The 23261-nt window shown below is 45.8% G+C and overlaps 1 protein-coding gene across 1 annotated transcript in view; it reads right to left on the bottom strand.

Moving 5' to 3' along the window:
- LOC138576190 (streptococcal hemagglutinin-like) overlaps window positions 1–23261 on the bottom strand; it is a 225552-nt gene that overhangs the window by 53777 nt on the left and 148514 nt on the right. The window lies entirely within an intron of this gene.

Here is a 23261-nt window from a genome sequence, read left to right as displayed (position 1 = left end):
ATCTTGCTCTTCCCGGTAAAATCAAGGCTACTTATGTGGCAAGTATTGATGTAACTGCCGCTTTCGACATGGTCAATGGCAACATTCTATGGTGAATGCTGGCCAGTTGGAATATCCCTGATGGGCTGTTAAGATTATTAATTGCTCTTCATGACAACTCAAATATAAGTGTTACATTGAATGCTAAGGGAAACTCTACAAGAGCGATTCCAAGTCTCTTAGGGGCCAGACAGGGATGTATACTTGCTCCCTGTCTTTTTAATTTATATGTATCGGATATACTACTGGAGCAGTCCGCTTTTACATCCCCCAGGCTTAATAATCAAAGTCTAACGTGACTCGCTTTCCCAGGTGATGTTTTACTTTTTGATTAAACACCAAGGGACTCACAGAAATTAATTGATGCTTTTGGGGTTTATTCTGTGACTAATAATCTCATTATTAATCCTTCTAAGAGAAAAGTGATCAGATTTACAACAAAAAGGAATAATAATCCTTTAACTTGGTGGAGCGAGAGTCATAAATTGGAGAATGTGGTTTCCTTGGTTTATTTGGTCTTTCATATTACTGGGAAAGCCTCCAGGGTGTCCACAAGGGGGCATCTTCAGCAGAAAACCATTGAGTTAATAAATCAAATGAAAAATGTGAATGAGAAGTATGGCAAATTCTCAATACATCCTCCCATAAAATGTTATCAAGGCAAAATAATCCCTAAATTATTTTATGGAGGCCACCAGGGGGTGCACAGGCTATGGCTGCCTGAAGACGCCGCTCCCGCCGAAACTAGGCCGTGTTGAGGGATTGAGCCCCCCCGCAACCCTCTCCAAAATATCTGCGGTTCTCAGTGGCGGTGAACCCCGGGGGACCCCCCCCGGGCGAAAGCGTCGCCGAAAGACCCTCGGATGCCCAAGAACGAGGCCTTGCGGGCCAACGATAGAATCCGCCGAAGGCCCCACCCGCCTCCAGAGCTGCGCGGGGAGTCATGGTACGCAGTAGCCATTGGGGCCTGCAAGCGCGCCTGACCCCTCCACCCTACCCCGGTCACAGAGCTCGCCGGCGCTTCGGCGGGGACTCCACCGTCGGGGCCCCGCGGCACAGGAGGACGGTACCAGCACAGAGCGGAAGCCCCTGGTGGCGGCGACTCGAGCCGCGATCCCAGACCCGCCAGAGGAGAGGCAGCCCGCTTGACCCGAGCTCCCGAACACGGAGTCGCACAACAGGGGCGCTGAGACCCCGGCGAGGGCCATCAGAGCTGTGTACAGTGGACAACAGCGGGGCACGGCTGGTGAAGAAGGTGAGAGACTTATACAGGTGGTGGCCCCTGGGCTCTGTCCCAGGGCGAGTGCCCGCCTGCAGATGAACTCAGAAGAAAACATGGTCGATAGTACCTAACCAGCACGCCGCGGGCGCTGCGCCCCCCGCTCCCGGGGGCCTAGCCTGGACCCTCATCCAATCAAATTTGATACTTATCGTCGCCACCTCCCCATCACAGGGACAGACGACCACAAGCAGCGGGAAAAGGGCATGTAGAGAGTGTGAGCCCCCCGCCGGAGACCGGTGGGACGTGTGCCCACTCAAAGATAGCCCCACACAGAGCGGTTTTGCCCGAAGGAGTGAGGGCGGTCCCCCAGCAGGGTCATTGCTCTTGGCCCCCGAAGACCAACGACAGGAGGGAGAGATAGGGAGATCGGATGAGCTGGCGCCAAACCCTCCAGGAGTATCACTACCGGGACGCCAGAAGGGAGATTAGCGGCCTGGATCGGACTACTAGAATGTCCCAGCCCGAGACCTTGCCCCCGCCCATCCTTACAATGGAAAAGGGCTTTGCCTCGGTCCTGCAGGAGATCAGAGATATGCGGGCGGACATTGCCCAGAAAATGGAGAACATGGACCGTAGGGTGGACAAGGTCGAGGACAGACTGTTGCAGCTGGAGACCAACCAGTCCTCAGCAACGACCCAAGAGACGGACATGTCCTTGAGAATAGCTGCTCTAGAAAAAAGAGACGAGGAGAGGGCCAGGCAAATGGACGACTTCGAAAATAGGAAACGGAGGAACAACCTCAGAATTTTTGGGGTCCCGGAGTCAGAGGGAGAAACGGAAAGAGAACTGAACCGGCTGGTGAGGGACATCACCACCCTCCTTTTCTCGCATGAGATGACGACCGAACCAATGTTCGACCGGGTCCGCAGAGTGGGGGGCAGTGCTGGGGGCCCCCGGTCAATCCTGGTCCGCTTTCATTACTACACCGAGAAAGCGAAGGTTCTGGAGGAGGCCAGAAAGACACGGGAGATAACCTATAACAATGCACAAGTGTCCATTTTCCAGGACCTCTCTTCATACACGCTGGCCAAACGCAGGATGTGCCGCCCTCTAACACAAATGCTAAAAGAGAGGGGGGTACGCTATAGATGGGGGGACCTCAGAGAGATCCCACGGGACTCGCAGCGGAAGGAGCCAGGGAACGCAGGTCACAAGGAGAGAGGAGAAAGAAGACGGGTCCACGGAAATATAAGAAACTGAACCCGCCGTCCCCGACGACGGACAGGGAAGACGCCGACCCCGGCCATGGAGGAGCGGGCCGGTCGAGCCCGGGGTATCCCGCTAGCTGAAAAACCAATCTGGAAGTGAAAAAGGATACAGGGAAACCGGGCAAAGAACTTAATTCACGATTACAATGTCCGGCCTGGCACAAGGACGAGTGGACTTCCAGGACCACGGGGTCTAAGGACGTAAGGGGCCTCCCAGAGCAGCAAGTATGTCGGTTACCTGGGGGAGGGGGATTAGTAAGGGGTGGGGGGGAAAAGTGGGGGGCTCAAGGAGGAGTGCTTTCTGACAGTAGCCCAGCCGGAGGCAGCAGGCTGGTGGTCCGGCCAATTACCAGCAATGGTGGAACTATTTGGCTGGACGCCGGGGTGGGGGGTGAGGGTTGAAGGAACAGTTGGGGTTGTTCAGATTGGAGGGGGGACCACGGGGCAGTTGGGGATAGGTTTAAGGCCCACCTGGGGGGCGGGGAGAAGGGGTAAGGGAGATCAGGTTATAACACAAAAGGAGCTGGAAAGGAAAAGTGCCATGAGTCAGCTACCCAGTAAGATGTCGAACCTAGACAATGGCTGAGGATCTGCCTGCCCAGGGCGTGGGTTCCCTTAATGTGCGGGGGTTGAACACCCCAACCAAGAGATCCTTGGTCTGCAGGGAATTTAGGAGGGCAAAGCTTGACCTGCTCTTTCTTAAGGAAACACACTGGGCCCGGGGGAAGGAACCGAAATTGCGAGGGGGCGGGATCGGGGAGGTCCGCAGTGCATCCCACAGAACCAAGAAAAGGGGGGTAGCCATACTGCTAGCAAGGGATGTTGGCTTTGAAGTGGAAGCCATGGTGAAGGACCCAGAGGGCCGATATCTTCTGGCAAAGGGCTCTTTGCGGGGTTCCCCTCTGACTCTGGCAGTTGTGTACGGCCCTAATGAAGGGCAGGCGCAATTCTGGGAGGGAGTGAAGGACAAATTGAAATTGTTTGTTCACGGGATGTTGGTGGTGGGGGGGACTTCAATATGGTCCTAGACCCAACCGCGGATAGAAAACACTTGGGGCCTCAGCTCACTAGGGCCGTAGATGAAACCATGGCCCGTACATTCCAGAGGGTCAACGCGGAGCTGGGCCTGGTGGACACCATTCCGACTCCCAGGACAGGCCTCCCCTCCTTCACATACTACTCAGCAATCCACACCTCATACTCCCGTATAGACTACATCCTGGTAGACAAACTCCTTCTTCCACATGTCTCTGACCACAGGGTTGACCCGGTTCCTTGGTCCGACCATGACTTGGTCCGTACCACTATAGTAGGGGGGTGGCGGAGTGGCAGTAGAGGACGATGGAAGTGTAATGACTCCCTGCTGAAGGACAAAGTTCTAGCACAGGAAGTGCAGGACGCCATCTTGGAGTACTTTGAGTTGAACGACAATGGCGAGGTGGGAACACACGTGCTGTGGGACGCCTTTAAGGCGACCTTACGCAGTGTCCTCATTAGAATGGGAGCCCAGAAAAAGAGGGAGAGGGAGGCCCAGAAAAAGTCCCTGAGGGAAAAGATAGCCAACTCCAGCCGGGTGACCTCCCGCAGGCTCCCCTGGAGTCCTTCAAAACCTTATCTCTAACTCATAAGTGCCTCTCGAATTCAGCCTCTAAATACCTAGCAAACAAATTCACAAAAAACTAACTTACAGACCTACTCGGTCCACTCATGCACACCTTCTTATGATACCTAAATTTAAACTACAAAAAGCAGGAGGTAACACTTTCCCGGTGTTAGCAGCTAAACTGTGGAATTACATGCCTTTGGCATTAAGATCTGAACCGTCTTTTTGCACCTTAAGAAAAATCTGAATTTGCACAGGATCGGTAAAGTACCTTCAATTCCACTCCTAACTTGTATATGTACCACGATGATATGTCTGTCCCTCTATTTATCCTATTGTATCTGCATTGCAAAGTAACCTCTGGACCTTCGGTACCAATGCTGTAATTGTTAAGTAATGCGCCCAGATATCTTCGGGTTAGGCGCGCTATGTAAATGAATAAATAAATGAACAAATTAAATAAATAAATACATCTATGCCTTTTCAAGGCAATACAAATGTCTCACAAAAATAGGTTTTAAACTGTTTCGCTCATTGTCATGTGTGCTTATTTGACATGGTGAAAAAGTGTTTATTTTGTGTAGAATGTCATATTTTCCTCACATTGTATATGAAGTAAGCCCCTATCAAACAATGAATGACAATAAGGTTATCTTTTCACACATCATCTTTGGTTCTGAGGCTTTAAGTCCTGAAAGTACACATGCAAAGCCCACAACCCATTTTGTGTATCTCATGCTGAATTTCACTCTAGTATTTGGGGGCTGTCATTAAAAATGGGGGGGCACAAGTCTCCGGGCTCTTCAGCACTTAAGGGTCTGTATCTGCAACCCTACAGTCCCTTCTCTCTGCACTTATGAGCCACCCACTGGCTGCACTTGGGAGTTACATGCATTTCCCACCTCAACTCCTCCCTGGCAACGATCCCCTTCCCTCTTCGCCGCGCTTGCGCGATCTGAATGACACAAGGCCTAGATTGTTATTTTGTCCTTCCTTTGTTTCCCCCTCCTTGTCTTGTCACGCCTAGAAACACTTGTGTACAGGTGCGTTATAAATACCACATCATATATCATATATCATATAAAGCGTAGTCTTTCTGAATAGTATAATACTACAAGGGTTTATAGGTTTGTCAGGTACTTTACCTTGATGTCTGTAATTTCCAAGTCATCTCTAAAAAAGAGAAAATTGAAAAAACATGGGGCCGGAGATGACAAAGACAGAGAGGGCAAGAGAGTCATGATGAGTTGTCAGGGAGTGGTTGCTGGCCTGGAGGGTTTGGTTCCCTGGTCCTGCACCTGTACTGATTTTGTTAACATTTGAGGGCCTGCAGAATTTGTTTGTCTCACTTCCCTTCTGCTAATTTGACTATGTGTTACTTGCGCTTTAAGGCAATCCTGCAGGAGAGGCACTTTTCCCCTGTCTGTCCCAGGCCTGTCCTCAGGTCCTTGGCACCAGTGGTCACAGCCAGAGATACATGGTGTATTTTACTCACCTTATGTTCTACAATGATAAAAGTATTGCTTAGAGATTAATGCCTTTCATAGTCTAAATATTCATCATCTGCAGCCTCTAAATTGAAAGCATATTGCTAGCTTGGGTCACGTGTGAAAATATATACACCATAAAAATATAAGAAATTGTGAAACAATTGAAAAACGACAGTTTGCTTTAGCTAGCAAAGCACACTCACAATTGTTTTGTACCGTGTTCCCAAGTCATACAGTGTTTTCAGACCAAGGTTACAGAAGACCTATTGCAAACAACATTTCTACTAACTACAGATGTGAAGATGTGTTCAAGTACCGTAGTTGCAGGCTGGTCTCTAATCCTGAATCCACCACTCAAACACATTTTGTGTTCCCGGGAAAATCATTTTATCTCCATGTGTCTTATCTGTGATAATATAGCCGTATAAGTTATTAAACACAAACAGTTCCTATTAAAAAAAACTCACTCATGATATTGCCCCATATAAAATAATAACAGTTAACATTAATACACTAGATATTATAAAGTTTGTATCTTGGCTTATGCCTGGCAACTACTTTCAATGTAACGTCCTATGATCCCCTTGAGTATCCAAGATTTATTCTGTGATGTCACTGATGTCACTATATTTCATTTTGTCATTTGTATAGCGCCTTAGGTATGGTCCCAGCACGCTGTAGAGTGAAGGCCCTTGGAGGAACCAAAGCCCGAATTATGGGAAAGTTAGGAGGTGCTATATACATGTGTGCATACTGGCCACCATAGGTTATGAGGACTTGCCCACGTCCCTGCTAGCCACCCTTGTCGAGTTGGCATGTGTATAGGTGGAGAGTGGTACACCTAGGTAAATAAGCTGGATGGGTGTGTTTAAGAGAATAGTCGGTTATGTGTGTTGCTACAGTTCGAATTCATTGTCGTGAAATGTGGCTACATTCTTATGGCAGCAGTGATGCATGCAGGAGTGTGGCCATGCCTTTGGCTAAACCCAAAAGCGTGGAGTGTGAGTAGAAAAAGGCCTTTGTTGAGTGAAATCCTAGAATTGTTACATTCAGCAAATTCTAGAACATCTGGCTTGATAAATTATGGTGAGTGCATTCTGCATACATCTAGCTATCATATATCCAAGACCCTGACTAGACCACAATGGAATGCTAACACCTCATTACATGAAGTGGAATACATTCTGCCATCACCTAGAAACCATAACTTGGTCACCCTCATGGGCTCAACTAAGTGCATCACCCTGGTCAAGTGCACAGCCCTTCTAAGTGCTATAGAAAGAAATCAGCAGAGACTTCATGTAAGTGCAGCATATTTCCCACCTTAAGAGTTCATCTAAGTGTGATACTCTGCCCACTCTCAAGTCCATCTAACTCCAGTACTTTTACCCCCATCAAACAATTTAGGTGCAGATATAAAGTCCACCCCCAAAGTGCAATAAAGGGTGATACTTTGTCCACCCCTATATGGTCTAAATACAGCTCATAGTCCCCCAATCCATCCAGGTGCAACACATTTCCCACCCTCAAGAAACAATCTAAGTGCATAATATTCCCCTCCCTCACTGCTCATCGAAGTTAGATGCACTGCCCACTCTCAGGTCTGTCCAATTGCACTACATTTCAAGGTCAGAGACAATGGCCACATTTCGCGCCTTGAAACACTTGTGTATAGGCGCGTTATTAATGCCATATCATATCATACCATATCATATCTGAAATGCATTAAAGAGCAATACATTGCCCACCTCTAAACAGTCCAAATGCAACAAATAGTCCACCCCCAAACCATGCAGGTGCAACACCTTGCCCGCCCTCAAGAGATTTTCCAAGTGTGACATATTGCCCACCCTCAAATGCAAGCAGGTGGAATCACTAGCCCAGTTTCAGAGTTCTTCCAAGTCTGGGAAGCTGGACGCCCCTAGGACTCCTCGGGGCGCCATACTCTTGCTATTCTGAAGGTGGTGGGGGGCAGTGGCATAGGGGAGAGATTGAGTGAGAGGACAGGAATAGGGCCCAGATAAGAGATAAGGAGTGAAGTGAGGTGACTAAATGGAGAAGCTGTGGTGTGGGGGTTTAATAGCTGCAGGCCAGTGCAGGTGTGTGTGTGTGTGAGGGGAGGCAGCATGGTTTCAGGTCATGGAGGCGGGGGTCAAGGTTTTAAGGGCCTTCCTGAAAGAGAGGCTGTTCTCTAAGAGGCAGAGGGTGAGCAGAAGGCAGTTCCAGAGGGTAAGTGCTAGGACGGAGAAGTAGGAGCCACCTTGTCTGATCTTAGGATTTGGTTGGGGCGGTAGCATATAAGTTTGTTTTGAATGAATTCAGGGCATTTCTTGTCTAGGGCACGATGGGTAATGCACTTGGCTTTAAAAGAGGCCCTGCGGCTGATGGGAGCACCCTGAGAGCAAGAGAGATGTGTTCTCTGAGGGCGAGTGCAAGAAGGTGCCTCACTGCAGAGTTTTGAATCTGTGGCAGCTATCTGAGATGACAGGCAGCGGTGCCTAGATAGAGGGAATTGGCGTAGTTTAGGCGGCAAAGGATGATAGATATGTGCAAATGATCATGGTCCCCCATATATTTTGTTGCTTCTGTCTATGCAATTCTGTGTCCAGCCCTGAAAATAGGAAAACGTATGGAAATCTGTTTAGATTCGTAAATACTAGTGTGCCATTGTTGAAATGATTATCTGGGAACGTTATTACAGGCAAGACAATATGCTTACCACGGACAACAATAGCATACATTGTTCAATTTAGCATCACCATTTTATATGGGAAATCTAGAAGCCAGCATGGCAATATGTTTAACAGGGGCAACATAGCCTGTCACTATTTTTGTCATTGGTATCATACAGTTAAATGAATATCTTTGAATACAATTACTGTAATCCAATACACTTCAACAAAACAAAGAAAAGAAATAACATAGGTAAAAAGGCATTCCTATTGTAAAATCATTAATATTTGTGAAACATTTCTCCACAGTTTAGTAAAATGTATGACACATCCTTCCTTAGCCCCAGCAATAAACATTGAACAGAGATCATCAGCAGAAATTCTCGAATCAATTCCAGCAGCATGGATTGCTCTACGCCGTAGCAAGACCAAAACGGAGCAGACACATAGGCGATGGGGAACCGATTAGACAGGGGTGATGCTAGGTCTGGAAAATATCAGGGGCTAAGGTAATGTCGCGACTGGCGGGACTCGAGGCTAGCTAGCATTTTGGTTGTAGCACCTGAGCTTCTATCCGGGGCTACAACCAAAAGATCTGGGGCTATAGCCCACTTAGCCCCACCCTAGCAACACCTCTGCGATTAGATTTCAGATTCACTGCAGAGGCGACAGAATCTATCATTCCTCGGAATTATAAGCCATGCCCCAGTGGTTCGGTATGTTTTAACATCATTGAACTTTAGTCCCATGTATTCTCAAACCAGTCCATTTCCTATAAAGTGATTTATGTACTTCGAGACCACTTGCCGGTGGAGTATATATGGGATATACCATTGTCTTGCAGATTTTGAGGCTAAGTTAATAATCAGCTGTTCAGTGGCTAGAGACTTTATTAAAGATTTCATTGTTCCTTTATACATATTCAGAGACATCGAGCGAGCACTACCCTTTATTATTGGAATCCACTTATGAACTTCCTGCTTGATCGATGCTAGCGCACTAGTCTGCATATAAACAATTTTACTGCCAAATATTTCAAATAGCCAACCCATGAGCGAGTTTCCTTCTGCATGGGCAAGTTTCCAGTAGAGAGTATGGCAGTCTAACTTGACTTGTGCACTTATTGGTAGTAGATTACATTCCAAATGAAGCATTTCAAGTACAGAATATGGTGGCACCCTTAGGAATTTCTTTAAAATAATTATTTCCAAATTGGTACATTTTTTCCAAACTCCCTAATTCCCATGTTTCTGCAGCATACTTAATAAGAGGCAGGATCTTGGTAGACTAGAGCTGTATCAGAATCCCAACAGAGTAGCCACCACCCTTATATGAAAGGGAACTAATGCCAACAACAGTTTGTGCTGATCTTCCCTTGACACGGTCATGTTGAGAGGAACCGTTAAGCTTTGAATCCAAGGTAATACCAAATATGTATATTGTGCTACCACCTCAAGTCTCCCCATTCATCCTCCAGTTGATTCTTGCAGTGCAGCCCTTTTCCCTTTGTAATCAAAGACCATGATCTTGATTTTAGATGTATTAATCTTTAAGGAGTTGCCAGACGAATAGGCATAAAGATTGTACAATGCACCCTGAAGTCCTCCTGCAGTTAGGCCAAGGAGGACAATGTTGTCTGCACAACCCATCCACTGTACCACCTTCACACCCAATTTTGGTATACAAGTCTGGTCAGCCAATGCCCTCCCCATATCCGACAAATATAGATTAAAGTGCATGGGTGCCAAGGTGCAACCTTGCTTGACTCCCTTTTGCATGGGGATCCAGCTAGAGGTCGCCCTGTTTACTTCTAAACGCACTTTTACCCTGGTTTGATCATTGAGCATCTCAATAATTTTCAACAAGCCCTAAGAGATGTCCCAGCTCGACAGCTTTCTCCAAAGTCTTGCTCTATGAACGCCATCGAAAGCGACGCTGTGATCTATAAATGTCATGTATACTGGTCTGTTACGTATTAGCCATGACTGCTGTATCACTGCTGTAAGGGCAAGAAAAGTAGTAGTACTACTACAGTCCCTACGATAGCCAGTTTGATTCATGGAATGATGCTTGCGTTATCAGCACAGTCAGTTAGTTCTTCTAGGAGAACTCTTGCAAAAACTTTGGAGGAAACATTGAGCATTGCTAAAAGTCTATAACTTCGAGGGTCCACATGGGAGCCCTTCTTCAATACAGGGACTTGGATGCTGTCATGCCAGGATCGAGGGAGAGACTGAGTAGTTGTGATACAAATGAAAAGGTGATGAAGGACAGATGCCCACAGTTCATGGTCTCTTTTTATTAACAAATTAAATAGGTCATCGGTCCCAGGAGCACGAGAGGACTTACTCAAATTGATCAATTTTACAACGTCTGCTTGTTTTTTGGTGTAGATCCAGGCTCTCAAAATGGAATCGGACCTCGACTCACCCGATACTGGTCCTCCTAATGTTGTAGTGTTATAGGCGATCCAATCTGACTCAGAAACTCCACTGATGTCACAATGGGAGTAATGATAACTGTTGATAATAATCAAAATTATCCGTAAGTCGTTAGTCAGTGTTGTGAGAACTAGGTCTCTCCACCATTGACACTCCACTAGATAACGGTGGAGTTTCAACCATCAAGTGTAGTTGGCCTTAATTTACTTGCGGCCAATAATATATAATGTGGGATCATATTCAGAGTAAGTAAGGGTACGTATCTCTCTATGATTGACCCTCTTTTCTCTTGAATCGCCTTATTATATCTGAATCTATTTTTCTTCCTTTGACCAGCAGCACTCTTGTTATTGCCCACCGATTTGGATAGAATACTCTTGTGAATGGACAGCAAACATTCTTCATACCTCATCAAGGTGACAACTCCCTCCCTTCATTTAGAGTCAAGCTCATACATGCCCTCGGCTGATGCAAAGTCACTGCAGACCTTCCGCGCGGTTGCAGCAGCAGCCTCGATGTTGGTTGATGTCCATATAACTCTGCTCAGTGCCAGATTGATAGATGGTGTCCCAGAGGTGTTGGACTGGGACTCATAACCCATAATTTCAAGGTTAAGTATGATGGGAAAGTTATCACTCTCATTTCATTGATAAATACAAATATCAGCCACCAAAGACGGCATTTTTGGCGGGAATACATAATAATGATGCTGGAACTACTAATTGAATCCTAGTGAAGAAGGCGGGCATTCAGCGGGTGTTGCTCTGTTGACCATGCTGAACCCTTTCGAGTAAAGAAGAGCAGCCCAACTAATTGTGCAGGGAGACTTACAATCTAGGCTCGACTTGGGTACGACAGATGAAAGATAACTATTGTTGATCTGATCATCTAGATTGGAATTTCTTGGGATCTTGGAATTAAGATCGCCAAACACCAAAATCGGTAGATCATACACAGCTCTACTGAACATGGTTTCCCGTTGTTTCAATACAGTAGCATGTGTTTCCGGATATGGGTTGTTTGACCTAAAAAACCTGACCTACTGCCGATTTGACTGCATTTTTCTGGTAGCATTTCTTTTCACCTACTGTGGAGGGAGACCCCCTGCAATCATCCCTAATGTGGGGGGAGACCCCCCTGTGCCCCTCCTACTTCCCCCACCTCAACCTATTCCCTTACTCCACCCCATAACTATTTCCTAATAAAAATAAACCATTTGACCTACCAAATTCAACCAAAAAGATGCAGTCAAATCGGAGTAGATCAAGTTGGCATTAGGTCAACTATGCCAAAACCGTGCTTCCACATAAGGTACCCTAGTAAACCTTAATAAGAGGTATTTCCTTTCTTGTTTCTCCCTCCAAATAACAGATTGTGCCTGCTAATATTTTAGGGGAGTCACAATTTACTTCAGCCAACATAGATATATATTTTAAAATATCAGGGGCTAAGGTAATGTCGCGACTGGCGGGACTCGAGGCTAGCTAGCATTTTGGTTGTAGCACCTGAGCTTCTATCCGGGGCTACAACCAAAAGATCTGGGGCTATAGCCCCCTTAGCCCCACCCTAGCAACACCTCTGCGATTAGATTTCAGATTCACTGCAGAGGCGACAGAATCTATCATTCCTCGGAATTATAAGCCATGCCCCAGTGGTTCGGTATGTTTTTACATCATTGAACTTTAGTCCCATGTATTCTCAAACCAGTCCATTTCCTATAAAGTGATTTATGTACTTCGAGACCACTTGCCGGTGGAGTATATATGGGATATACCATTGTCTTGCAGATTTTGAGGCTAAGTTAATAATCAGCTGTTCAGTGGCTAGAGACTTTATTAAAGATTTCATTGTTCCTTTATACATATTCAGAGACATCGAGCGAGCACTACCCTTTATTATTGGAATCCACTTATGAACTTCCTGCTTGATCGATGCTAGCGCACTAGTCTGCATATAAACAATTTTACTGCCAAATATTTCAAATAGCCAACCCATGAGCGAGTTTCCTTCTGCATGGGCAAGTTTCCAGTAGAGAGTATGGCAGTTTAACTTGACTTGTGCACTTATTGGTAGTAGATTTAATTCCAAATGAAGCATTTCAAGTACAGAATATGGTGGCACCCTTAGGAATTTCTTTAAAATAATTATTTCCAAATTGGTACATTTTTTCCAAACTCCCTAATGCCCATGTTTCTGCAGCATACTTAATAAGAGGCAGGATCTTGGTAGACTAGAGCTGTATCAGAATCCCAACAGAGTAGCCACCACCCTTATATGAAAGGGAACTAATGCCAACAACAGTTTGTGCTGATCTTCCCTTGACACGGTCATGTTGAGAGGAACCGTTAAGCTTTGAATCCAAGGTGATACCAAATATGTATATTGTGCTACCACCTCAAGTCTCCCCATTAATCCTCCAGTTGATTCTTGCAGTGCAGCCCTTTTCCCTTTGTAATCAAAGACCATGATCTTGATTTTAGATGTATTAATCTTTAAGGAGTTGCCAGACGAATAGGCATAAAGATTGTACAATGCACCCTGAAGTCCTCCTGCAGTTAGGTCAAGGAGGACAATGTTGTCTGCACAACCCATCCACTGTACCACCTTCACACCCAATTTTGGTATACAAGTCTGGTCAGCCAATGCCCTCCCCATATCCGACAAATATAGATTAAAGTGCATGGGTGCCAAGGTGCAACCTTGCTTGACTCCCTTTTGCATGGGGATCCAGCTAGAGGTCCCCCTGTTTACTTCTAAACGCACTTTTACCCTGGTTTGATCATTGAGCATCTCAATAATTTTCAACAAGCCCGAAGAGATGTCCCAACTCGACAGCTTTCTCCAAAGTCTTGCTCTATGAACGCCATCGAAAGCGACGCTGTGATCTATAAATGTCATGTATACTGGTCTGTTACGTATTAGCCATGACTGCTGTATCACTGCTGTAAGGGCAAGAAAAGTAGTAGTACTACTACAGTCCCTACGATAGCCAGTTTGATTCATGGAATGATGCTTGCGTTATCAGCACAGTCAGTTAGTTCTTCTAGGAGAACTCTTGCAAAAACTTTGGAGGAAACATTGAGCATTGCTAAAAGTCTATAACTTCGAGGGTCCACATGGGAGCCCTTCTTCAATACAGGGACTTGGATGCTGTCATGCCAGGATCGAGGGAGAGACTGAGTAGTTGTGATACAAATGAAAAGGTGATGAAGGACGGATGCCCACAGTTCATGGTCTCTTTTTATTAACAAATTACATAGGTCATCGGTCCCAGGAGCACGAGAGGACTTACTCAAATTGATCAATTTTACAACGTCTGCTTGTTTTTTGGTGTAGATCCAGGCTCTAAAAATGGAATCGGACCTCGACTCACCCGATACTGGTCCTCCTAATGTTGTAGGGTTATAGGCGATCCAATCTGACTCAGAAACTCCACTGATGTCACAATGGGAGTAATGATAACTGTTGATAATAATCAAAATTATCCGTAAGTCGTTAGTCAGTGTTGTGAGAACTAGGTCTCTCCACCATTGACACTCCACTAGATAAAGGTGGAGTTTCAACCATCAAGTGTAGTTGGCCTTAATTTACTTGCGGCCAATAATATATAATGTGGGATCATATTCAGAGTAAGTAAGGGTACGTATCTCTCTATGATTGACCCTCTTTTCTCTTGAATCGCCTTATTATATCTGAATCTATTTTTCTTCCTTTGACCAGCAGCACTCTTGTTATTGCCCACCGATTTGGATAGAATACTCTCGTGAATGGACAGCAAACATTCTTCATACCTCATCAAGGTGACAACTCCCTCCCTTCATTTAGAGTCAAGCTCATACATGCCCTCGGCTGATGCAAAGTCACTGCAGACCTTCCGCGCGGTTTCAGCAGCAGCCTCGATGTTGGTTGATGTCCATATAACTCTGCTCAATGCCAGATTGATAGATGGTGTCCCAGAGGTGTTGGACTGGGACTCATAACCCATAATTTCAAGGTTAAGTATGATGGGAAAGTTATCACTCTCATTTCATTGATAAATACAAATATCAGCCACCAAAGACGGCATTTTTGGCGGGAATACATAATAACGATGCTGGAACTACTAATTGAATCCTAGTGAAGAAGGCGGGCATTCAGCGGGTGTTGCTCTGTTGACCATGCTGAACCCTTTCGAGTAAAGAAGAGCAGCCCAACTAATTGTGCAGGGAGACTTACAATCTAGGCTCGACTTGGGTACGACAGATGAAAGATAACTATTGTTGATCTGATCATCTAGATTGGAATTTCTTGGGATCTTGGAATTAAGATCGCCAAACACCAAAATCGGTAGATCATACACAGCTCTACTGAACATGGTTTCCCGTTGTTTCAATACAGTAGCATGTGTTTCCGGATATGGGTTGTTTGACCTAAAAAACCTGACCTACTGCCGATTTGACTGCATTTTTCTGGTAGCATTTCTTTTCACCTACTGTGGAGGGAGACCCCCTGCAACCATCCCTAATGTGGGGGGAGACCCCCCTGTGCCCCTCCTACTTCCCCCACCTCAACCTATTCCCTTACTCCACCCCATAACTATTTCCTAATAAAAATAAACCATTTGACCTACCAAATTCAACCAAAAAGATGCAGTCAAATCGGAGTAGATCAAGTTGGCATTAGGTCAACTATGCCAAAACCGTGCTTCCACATAAGGTACCCTAGTAAACCTTAATAAGAGGTATTTCCTTTCTTGTTTCTCCCTCCAAATAACAGATTGTGCCTGCTAATATTTTAGGGGAGTCACAATTTACTTCAGCCAACATAGATATATATTTTTTTTATTATTATTTTTTTTTTTTATTATTTCGCTTTTATCAAATCAATGATTTTGCAAAAAGAAGAAAAGAAAGAAAAAATTGGAGGAAGAAAGAGAAAAAGTTGGAGGAAGAAAAATTAAAAGTTTATAGAGAGTTCCCTTTTACAGTTCGGTGTTGACGTTCAGGTCAGGTTCAAACCTTGTTTATCAAGAACCTTGTTAATCGAATTCTTTAGATCTAAGGGACCATGCCTCTAAAGCTGCTTTTAAGATTTTTGCGGTTGCAATAGACCATGTCGTTCTGGAACCGCTCAGAAGTCGATTCCACCAAACTGAGTTTATCAGGGGACTCAGGTATGCTCCTCTCCATTTTTCAGTTTTGGGGCAATGCATCAGAATATGTTTTATCGATTCCGGCTCTGAGTCGGTTTCACAGAGACGGCAAAAATTGGTTTGTGATTGCCCTCTAATGGCCCTGATTTCGTTTGTTGGAAGCAAATTTAAGCGACTTCTCAGGAAGATAGATCTTAGACCCTTGTCCGGGAATCTTTTCAGGACTTCCGAGGTTGAGTGTAGTTTTTTGGGGTGGAAATTCAGGTGGGCGAGCAGTTTGTTATTGCCTGCCAATGTGAGAGTCTCTATCCAATCCAGCAGCGCCATTTTCCGTTTAACTTTCATGGGATTTTGCATCAAGTCGTCTTCAGAACATCCACTGATGACCAGGTGAGTCTGCTGTTTGTTCGCCCAAGAGGAGAGAAGTTTGCTCTTACCTTCCATCATTTCCTCATTGATTATCTTGTAAACAGGTGGAGAGTCTTGCATTATTATTTTCCTGAAATGGGCTATTCGCCTGCCTTGATGACCGCTTTCAAGGAAAGAGTTCCCAGTTCTCTTCTGATAATCGAGATTGGAGTCGAATTTGGGAGCAGAAGAACTTTCCGCCATAAATAGGCTTCCAATTTTGGCCAGATAGCAGAGGGGATCGCAGGCATTGCCTCACAGCCGTAAGTCAAACTCGGGACTACTTTGCTCTTGTAAAATTTTATGGCTGGTAAGAGCGAGAATCGTCCATATTTTCGGTCAATTATTTTAGCCTGAGTGGTCAGTTTGTGGATTTTGTCCCATAGGTAGTTTTGCATCGCGATTTCCGATTTTGAATTGTCCATCATCGGCCCAAGATATTTAAAGGATTTCACCACTTCAATTGTTGAGTCTTCAATTCGCCATCTGAAGTTTTTTGCGTTCTTTTCCTGCAGCTTTCCGAGGGTCAGGATTTTGGTTTTCTCTTTGTTTATCTCGGGGTTGTTACTTGAGATGTATTTTGCTAGGTTGTCAAGCTGCCTCTGAAGACCAATTGGGGTCTGGTCGATGAGGATGATGTCGTCAGCGTATAACAACCTAGTTACAAGAGTCTTGCCAACTTTCGGAGGGAATGATCTTAACTCGCTGGAATTGTCTTTTAGGTCTCCAAGGAAGGAGATGAACAGGGCCGGAGCCAATGGGCAGCCCTGCTTTACCCCTCTAAGCGTCTGGATTTCTTCAGACAAGTTTCCCGCTTGGTCCAATTTGATCCTGATCGAAGTCTTGTCATGGAAAGCCTTGATTGGATCAAGGATTTTGTTTGGACAGTTCCATTTTTCTAACTTAGACCACAGCAAAAATCTGTCTATTTGGTCAAAAGCTTGACTCAGATCGATAAAGGCCAGATGTACTCTCCCGGGCTTGGATGAAAATACAGCCTTTATGACACTTAACAGCATAATGTTGGCGGTAGTCCCTGAGTTCTTCATGAACCCTGTTTGAAAAGGGTCTCGACACGGAGCTAATTTGGCCCAGGATTGGAAACTTTTTAAGAGAAATGACCCGTAGATTTTTCCGATGGTGTCCAAAAGGGCAATGGGACGATAATTACCAGGCTCGGTTTTGTCTCCTTTTTTATAGATAGGTGCAATCACTGCTGTGCGCCATGAATTCGGAATGGATCTTGTGGTGCTGCAATTCTTGAATACTTGTCCGATGAAGTTAGCCCACTCCACCGGGTGGTTCTTTAAATCTATGTTTGTGATTCCGTCGGGGCCCGGTGCCCTAGAAGATTTAAGGTGCTTAATGGCCGAGACTAAGTCTTCCTCGTTTGAGAAGTCTTCCCAGGTGGAAAATATTGAGTCCTGCACTGCAACCGGTGCTTGATTCCTTGGAAGTTGGAAAATCGTGGAAAAGTGTGATTTCCATGCTTCTTCTGAGACATTGTTTGATCCTTTTTCACTTACTCCCTCTTCTGTGTTCTTTATTAGCTGCCAGAAAGCACCAGAGTTCTTAGAGGTCAACTTTCGGAGCATTTCTTCAGAATCACGCTGGTACAAGAGGATTCTTTGTTGTCTGAGCCAGGATTTATATGACTTGTGTTCCTTTAGGAAGAGGTCTCTTAGACCCGGTGACTTAGAAATAGCCGCCTGCTTTTTCAGCTTTCGCAAAGTACGCCGTTTCAGGACCAACTCGGTGTCGTAGATGTGTAAAGGATTTTGAGTTGCTTTATGATTAAGTTTCCTTGGTATCAGGTACGGAACCAAAAGAGGTTGGTAGTCAGTGGGGTTTAATTTCTCCCTGTTTCCCCGAGAGCAATGCATTGAGTAGTTTTTGGTCAGTTCCTTGATTCTCTCTGATGTAAGCCTGAGACAGTTTCCTTGGTTGGTAGATTCGGTTTTTTCCATCATTTGGGTTCTTTTTCTAACTGTTGTCGGCCAAGAGATTTTCAGAATGTTATGATCGCTTGCTTCCGTCCTTACAACCTCAAATGATGTAATTCGATTTAACATCTTCTCTGATACAAATATGTAGTCAATCGTTCCTTCTTGCAAACCTCTTTCCCAAGTTGGAATGGGAACAGCCTGGGGGAGAGAGTGGGCGATGTTAAAAATGTTTCTAGAATCCATGAGCGATTGCCATTGTTTTCCGCGTGTCTCAGTCTGGGTTACTTGGCGCAGCTCAAGACCTCTTGGTTGACCCGTAGGGCATTTAGCATTAAGGTTGCCACTTAGAATTATAAGTGGATTTTCCTGGGTGGTCATGATCCCATCGATCTCTTTTTCAATCGCTAAGAAAATTTTATCTGAAATGACTTGAGGATTCCAGTAAGTAGTGATTATCGTAATCGGAGAGGAAATCAACGATCAACTGTTTTCAGCTAGTCGGTCCCACTTTAGTTGTACTACTAAGTGAGATTCAGTTGCGGCAATCTTCTTCTGGATCGAAAGCCCCGACCCCGATCGGACTGCTACTAGAAGGCCGGCTGATGGGTGGCCCAAGCGGCCTTTTTTTGCTGGAGAAGTTGCAACTGAGAAGCCATCTATTGTTGGGGAATCAAGTAGCCATGTTTCTTGAAGGGTAATAATGTCAAAGTCCCCTAGGTTAACTCGTCCAGGTTTTGTGAGATGGCCGAAACCTCTTGTATTCCAAGAGATCATTTTAAGTGAGTGGTCTTCGCAATCTGGGTCCTTTGTTGGTGTTTTTTGACTTGGTCCATCTTTTGAATCTGTCCCCCGCTTAGCGGATGGAATTTGTTGCTATTGCTTTTGGTGTTTCGAGGAAGTTTTCGGAAGCCACGCCAAAAGCTGTCTGATCGGTGCAAATGTTGACGAGTTTTCATTGACAGCCACGTGGTCCATAGGTCTCGTGGACTTCCGGTTTCTATCAGAAGATTTTTGGTCCGTCTTAGATTCGATATAGGACTGTCCCCTACCTCTAGCCGGGGGTCTCCCCCGGCTTCCTCTTGGTTTTTGCGAGTTTCTTTCGGCAAGTTCCCCATTTGAAGGGGGATGCTTTTTGCTCTTTCCAATAGACTCTAATAATTGGGCCGAGTCACGCCTTGGGAGCGGCGACGTGGTCAGCTTATTCGACTCCGTTCTTGACCTGTAATGGATGTTCCCAAACGGGTATGCAGTTTTCTTTTCTTGCGGTGTCTCCTCGTTTAGGGAGCGTTTCACCTCTGTGCTGAAGTAGCCCTTTTTCAGGAGGTCAGCTTTGCCTTTTTTAGACCAGCTACCTTTTGCTTCTGCGCTTACGTACAAGTATGCCTTTGCTTTTTGATCCTTGTGGTATGGTTCAACAAGTACCAGGTCCTCTGTTGTCAGATCTTTTAGGTCTCTTGTGTGTTTTAGGATTTTCAGTACTGTCCCCCTGTTTAGAATTGTCTTCTCAAAGTTTGCTGGAATCTGTTCTAGCTTTAAAATTGTCGTAGCTGCAAGCCTTAAGTTTAAGGCTGTTTTTTGAATCGAGCTTCTGTCCCCAGAATGTTTCTTTTTTTCTGTCAGTTCGATAGGTCATTAAATCCTTTATGCAAATTAGGTTCGACTCTCCGGGTTTTGATGGTATCAGTATAGGATTCCGGTTCAACATGGTTTCTTTTGTGCGACGTTGGTTTCTCCCTCAAGGAATACGGGCCACGAGGATATCTCTCGTCAACGTCTAGCCGGGCCCTTTTGTTGTCAGTGTCGGGTTTATGTTTTTTTGGTGGTGAATTTTTTATACAGTCATTGATTGGTTGCAGTCTTTCGTGATGGTGGTTTTCAATGTGGTTTTGACAGCCGCTCTCTGGAGACGAGTGGAGAGTGATATTCATTAGAGCTTCGTCTCTCAGGAAGTCTTCAACAGTAATTGGCAAATGTGACAACGGAGACTGAGAGGGTCTTCTAACGTAATGGCAGACCTGTAACGGGGACTGAGGGGTGGCACAGAGTTTTAATTCATTCACTGACAGGTCGTTGGTTTTCTGTCGCGGGGTCAAACCTTTTTCCAGTGGTTTGCCAGCTGAGGGTTTCAGAACAGGAGCTATCACCACTTCTTGTGGGGTGGGTTTTTTGTTTTGATTTCCGTTTGAATTAGTAAGCTGAGGTGGTTTAACTGTTGTTTGCACTTTACCTGGACTCACCCCAGGTTGCTGATGTGATTGTTTGGGAGCTACGATTGGCTCTTTTAGGCAAGGTTTAGCCGGGCCCTTTTTAACTCCATCAAATAGAAATTTTCTGAGAGGTTCGATGTTTTCTTTTCCTTTTTGGTTTGATCTGAACTCTTTCCCAAAGTCAAAGCAGATTTTGCTTGGAACCTGTTTTCCAGTTTGTTGGGTTTTCGACCCCGATTCTCTTCCTTTTTCTGCCATTGGGTCGGTCTGTGATGCAGAATCTCTTGTATCTTTAATTAGGATTGAGTGAGCTGATTGAATCGACTTTTCAGTTTTTTTTTGTGAAGGGACACCAATGATTTTGTCAAATATAACACTGTCAACTTTTTCCTTTACGGTTATATACCCTTCAAGGTATGTCATTTTCGTGTGAGTCATTGTGATCAGGGTGGTTTGATCCTTTAATGTGTCGTTTATGGCTTCATATAATTTACCAAAAGGAGCGAGTGCGATCGTCAAAGCTGACATCAGTGTGGTCAGGTCTCGTTTTTTCGACGGTGTTTCATTGAGGGCGCCCTCCAATTGGGTCCCAACAGCACTTTTCCTTCGAAGTGGAATATTATGGCTGCAGGGTGAAGAAGGAGGCTGTAATTTAGCCTTAGGGGAATGGAGACCTGTGTCCGGAACTGCTGAAGTTGGTTCCTGTTGGTGTTGGTTTTTGGCTAGAGAATCGAAATCCCGGGTCTCAATACTTTGAGCAGCGGGTTGAGAGCTTAGTGGACCCTTTGGGCTATTCTTCTGGGGAACTTCCACAAGCGAGGCGGGTGGACTCGTTGGAGGAAAGTTGAGTGGAGCAGATTTTGGACTGCCCGATGTTGCAAGCAAGTCGGCTCTTGGGCTTTCCCGGAGAGGAAAAACTTCACAGGTGTTGTCGTTTTCAGCAGAAAGCGGTAAAGGATCTTTCGGTGCATAAGGAAACTTGCATGCTTTAGGGCCCCCAGCGAGGTCGTCCGTTGCGTCTAATATTTCAGCGTCCGTCAGTTCTAGGAGGACATCATATTTTCGTTTCCCTTGGCTGACGAAGTATGCTTTTAAAGAACTGCAAATCGCTGCGTTTGTTACGAGCTGGTCCGAAGGTTTTGTATACTGCGGTGCTCGACCTGCCGGACCCTTCTTCTTTCTTTGTTTGCTTTGGTTTCTTTTTTTCTTTGAGAGCTCTTTATTTTTCAAACTTTTATTTGGGAGAGTGTGTGGAAGCAATGAGTCAATAGAGGGGGTTTCGCCCTCTAGGTTCAGCATAGTTGGAGGCTTTGCGGGTTGAAACTCTACAGTAGGCGTGTCTTCCTCAGTTTGTTGGTCTTTGGCTCCGCCCCCTTGAGGAAGTGGGCCCTCCTTTTCGGGCGCATGAATATTAGCGCGCCCCACCTTCTTCTCCGATGATGCTGCCGGCACCTCCGCAGCTTCCGGAACGAGTGCTGGCGAGGCGGCAGGTGGGGGATCAAGCTCTTGCGGCTCCCCTCCTCGGCAGAGGCTATCCCTCCCACAGCCCTCCGAGCCGTTACACACTATGCCGGTCAAATCCTGGGCTCCAGGTGACCGAAGAACCTCCGAGGCCCGAACTCCGGTAAGCGGATTTTGAGAGCCCTCCTGGGCTACAACGAGCACAGAGAGTGGCGAAGCCGCCTGCGGTTCCCTCGCCGCCCACCCTTCGGTCGGCTGCACTGGGAACCTGACCGCATGGGGCTTCACCAACTCAGGCGCCCGCTCTTGGACCTCCGGGGACTCGATTGCCGCAATGAGTCTGGTTTGAAGTATTTCCACACTGGCAGCATCCTTTCTTGGGGGTGACGCTGGGGTTGCGCTTTGACCCTGGTTGTTTTTTTTCAAAGCGGGCTCATGTTGAAAGTATACAAGGGAGCTGGCGGTTTGGGGCCCCAAGTTGGTAGGATGTCTTTTTCTTGAGAGTGGGCGAGGGAGGTCAGATCTAGTAGACGGAGGTCTTTGGTTTGAACTCCTCAGCCGTCGCATGTCCTCTTCTTGGACTCTCAGAGGTGATGACGGGGGCCTCCATGCAGGCCGGTCACTCCTGCTCACGGACTGCCACAGACTGCAACTCTGCAGCCAACTCCGCGGCCGCTCCGCGGCTAGGAAGAGGTTTTATGGGTCCACCCACAAAAACAGCAACAAACGTAGAGAGACTCTGGTAGGAAGGTCTGGTAAGGAAGGTCGACTGCCACAGACTGCAACTCTGCAGCCAACTCCGATATTTTTTTCACACACATGACTAGACCTCCATTTGGCCTACCAACCTTGCCTTTAATTGCCAGTTTATTGATGATACACCAACCATCTTATACCATGGGTTGTATCAGCCAGGTCTCCTATAGAGCAACAACGCTTAAATTGTCGATGTGTTAAAAAAATATCATCCTGCTCATACAGGTGCTGATGACCCCTGGTGTTCCAACTCATTACCAACAAGGGAACGATAGGAGGACTGCTGCTTGTTTAGTCTTACCAACTCAGCCAGCTATTGCCAGTGTTTTGCCTCTCCTTTAATACACTGCCCCCTACTCACCGAACCCAATGGGACTAAATGATCATTAATGGGTCTAGTGGCAGTAGTAGCTGATCGTTGTCCTGTCGCAGGAATTGTGTCAACCATACTTTTCTCTTGTGTATTACCTGTGTCATGTAGTCGATGAAAATAACACTCTTTCCCCAAATTAGCACTCCCCTTGTGTTTCACAACCATACACTCATAGCCAGCTCGAAAAAACAATTGCCCATGCTCTGCACTGAAGTCGGTCATAGAATCAGTGAAAAAGAAGAT

The sequence above is a fragment of the Ambystoma mexicanum genome, chromosome 1p (genome assembly GCF_040938575.1).
Source record: "Ambystoma mexicanum isolate Mex_15411 chromosome 1p, UKY_AmexF1_1, whole genome shotgun sequence".
NCBI lineage: Eukaryota > Metazoa > Chordata > Amphibia > Caudata > Ambystomatidae > Ambystoma > Ambystoma mexicanum.
Note: the sequence above shows the minus strand (reverse complement) of the source record. Positions and strands in the feature narration are given on the sequence as shown.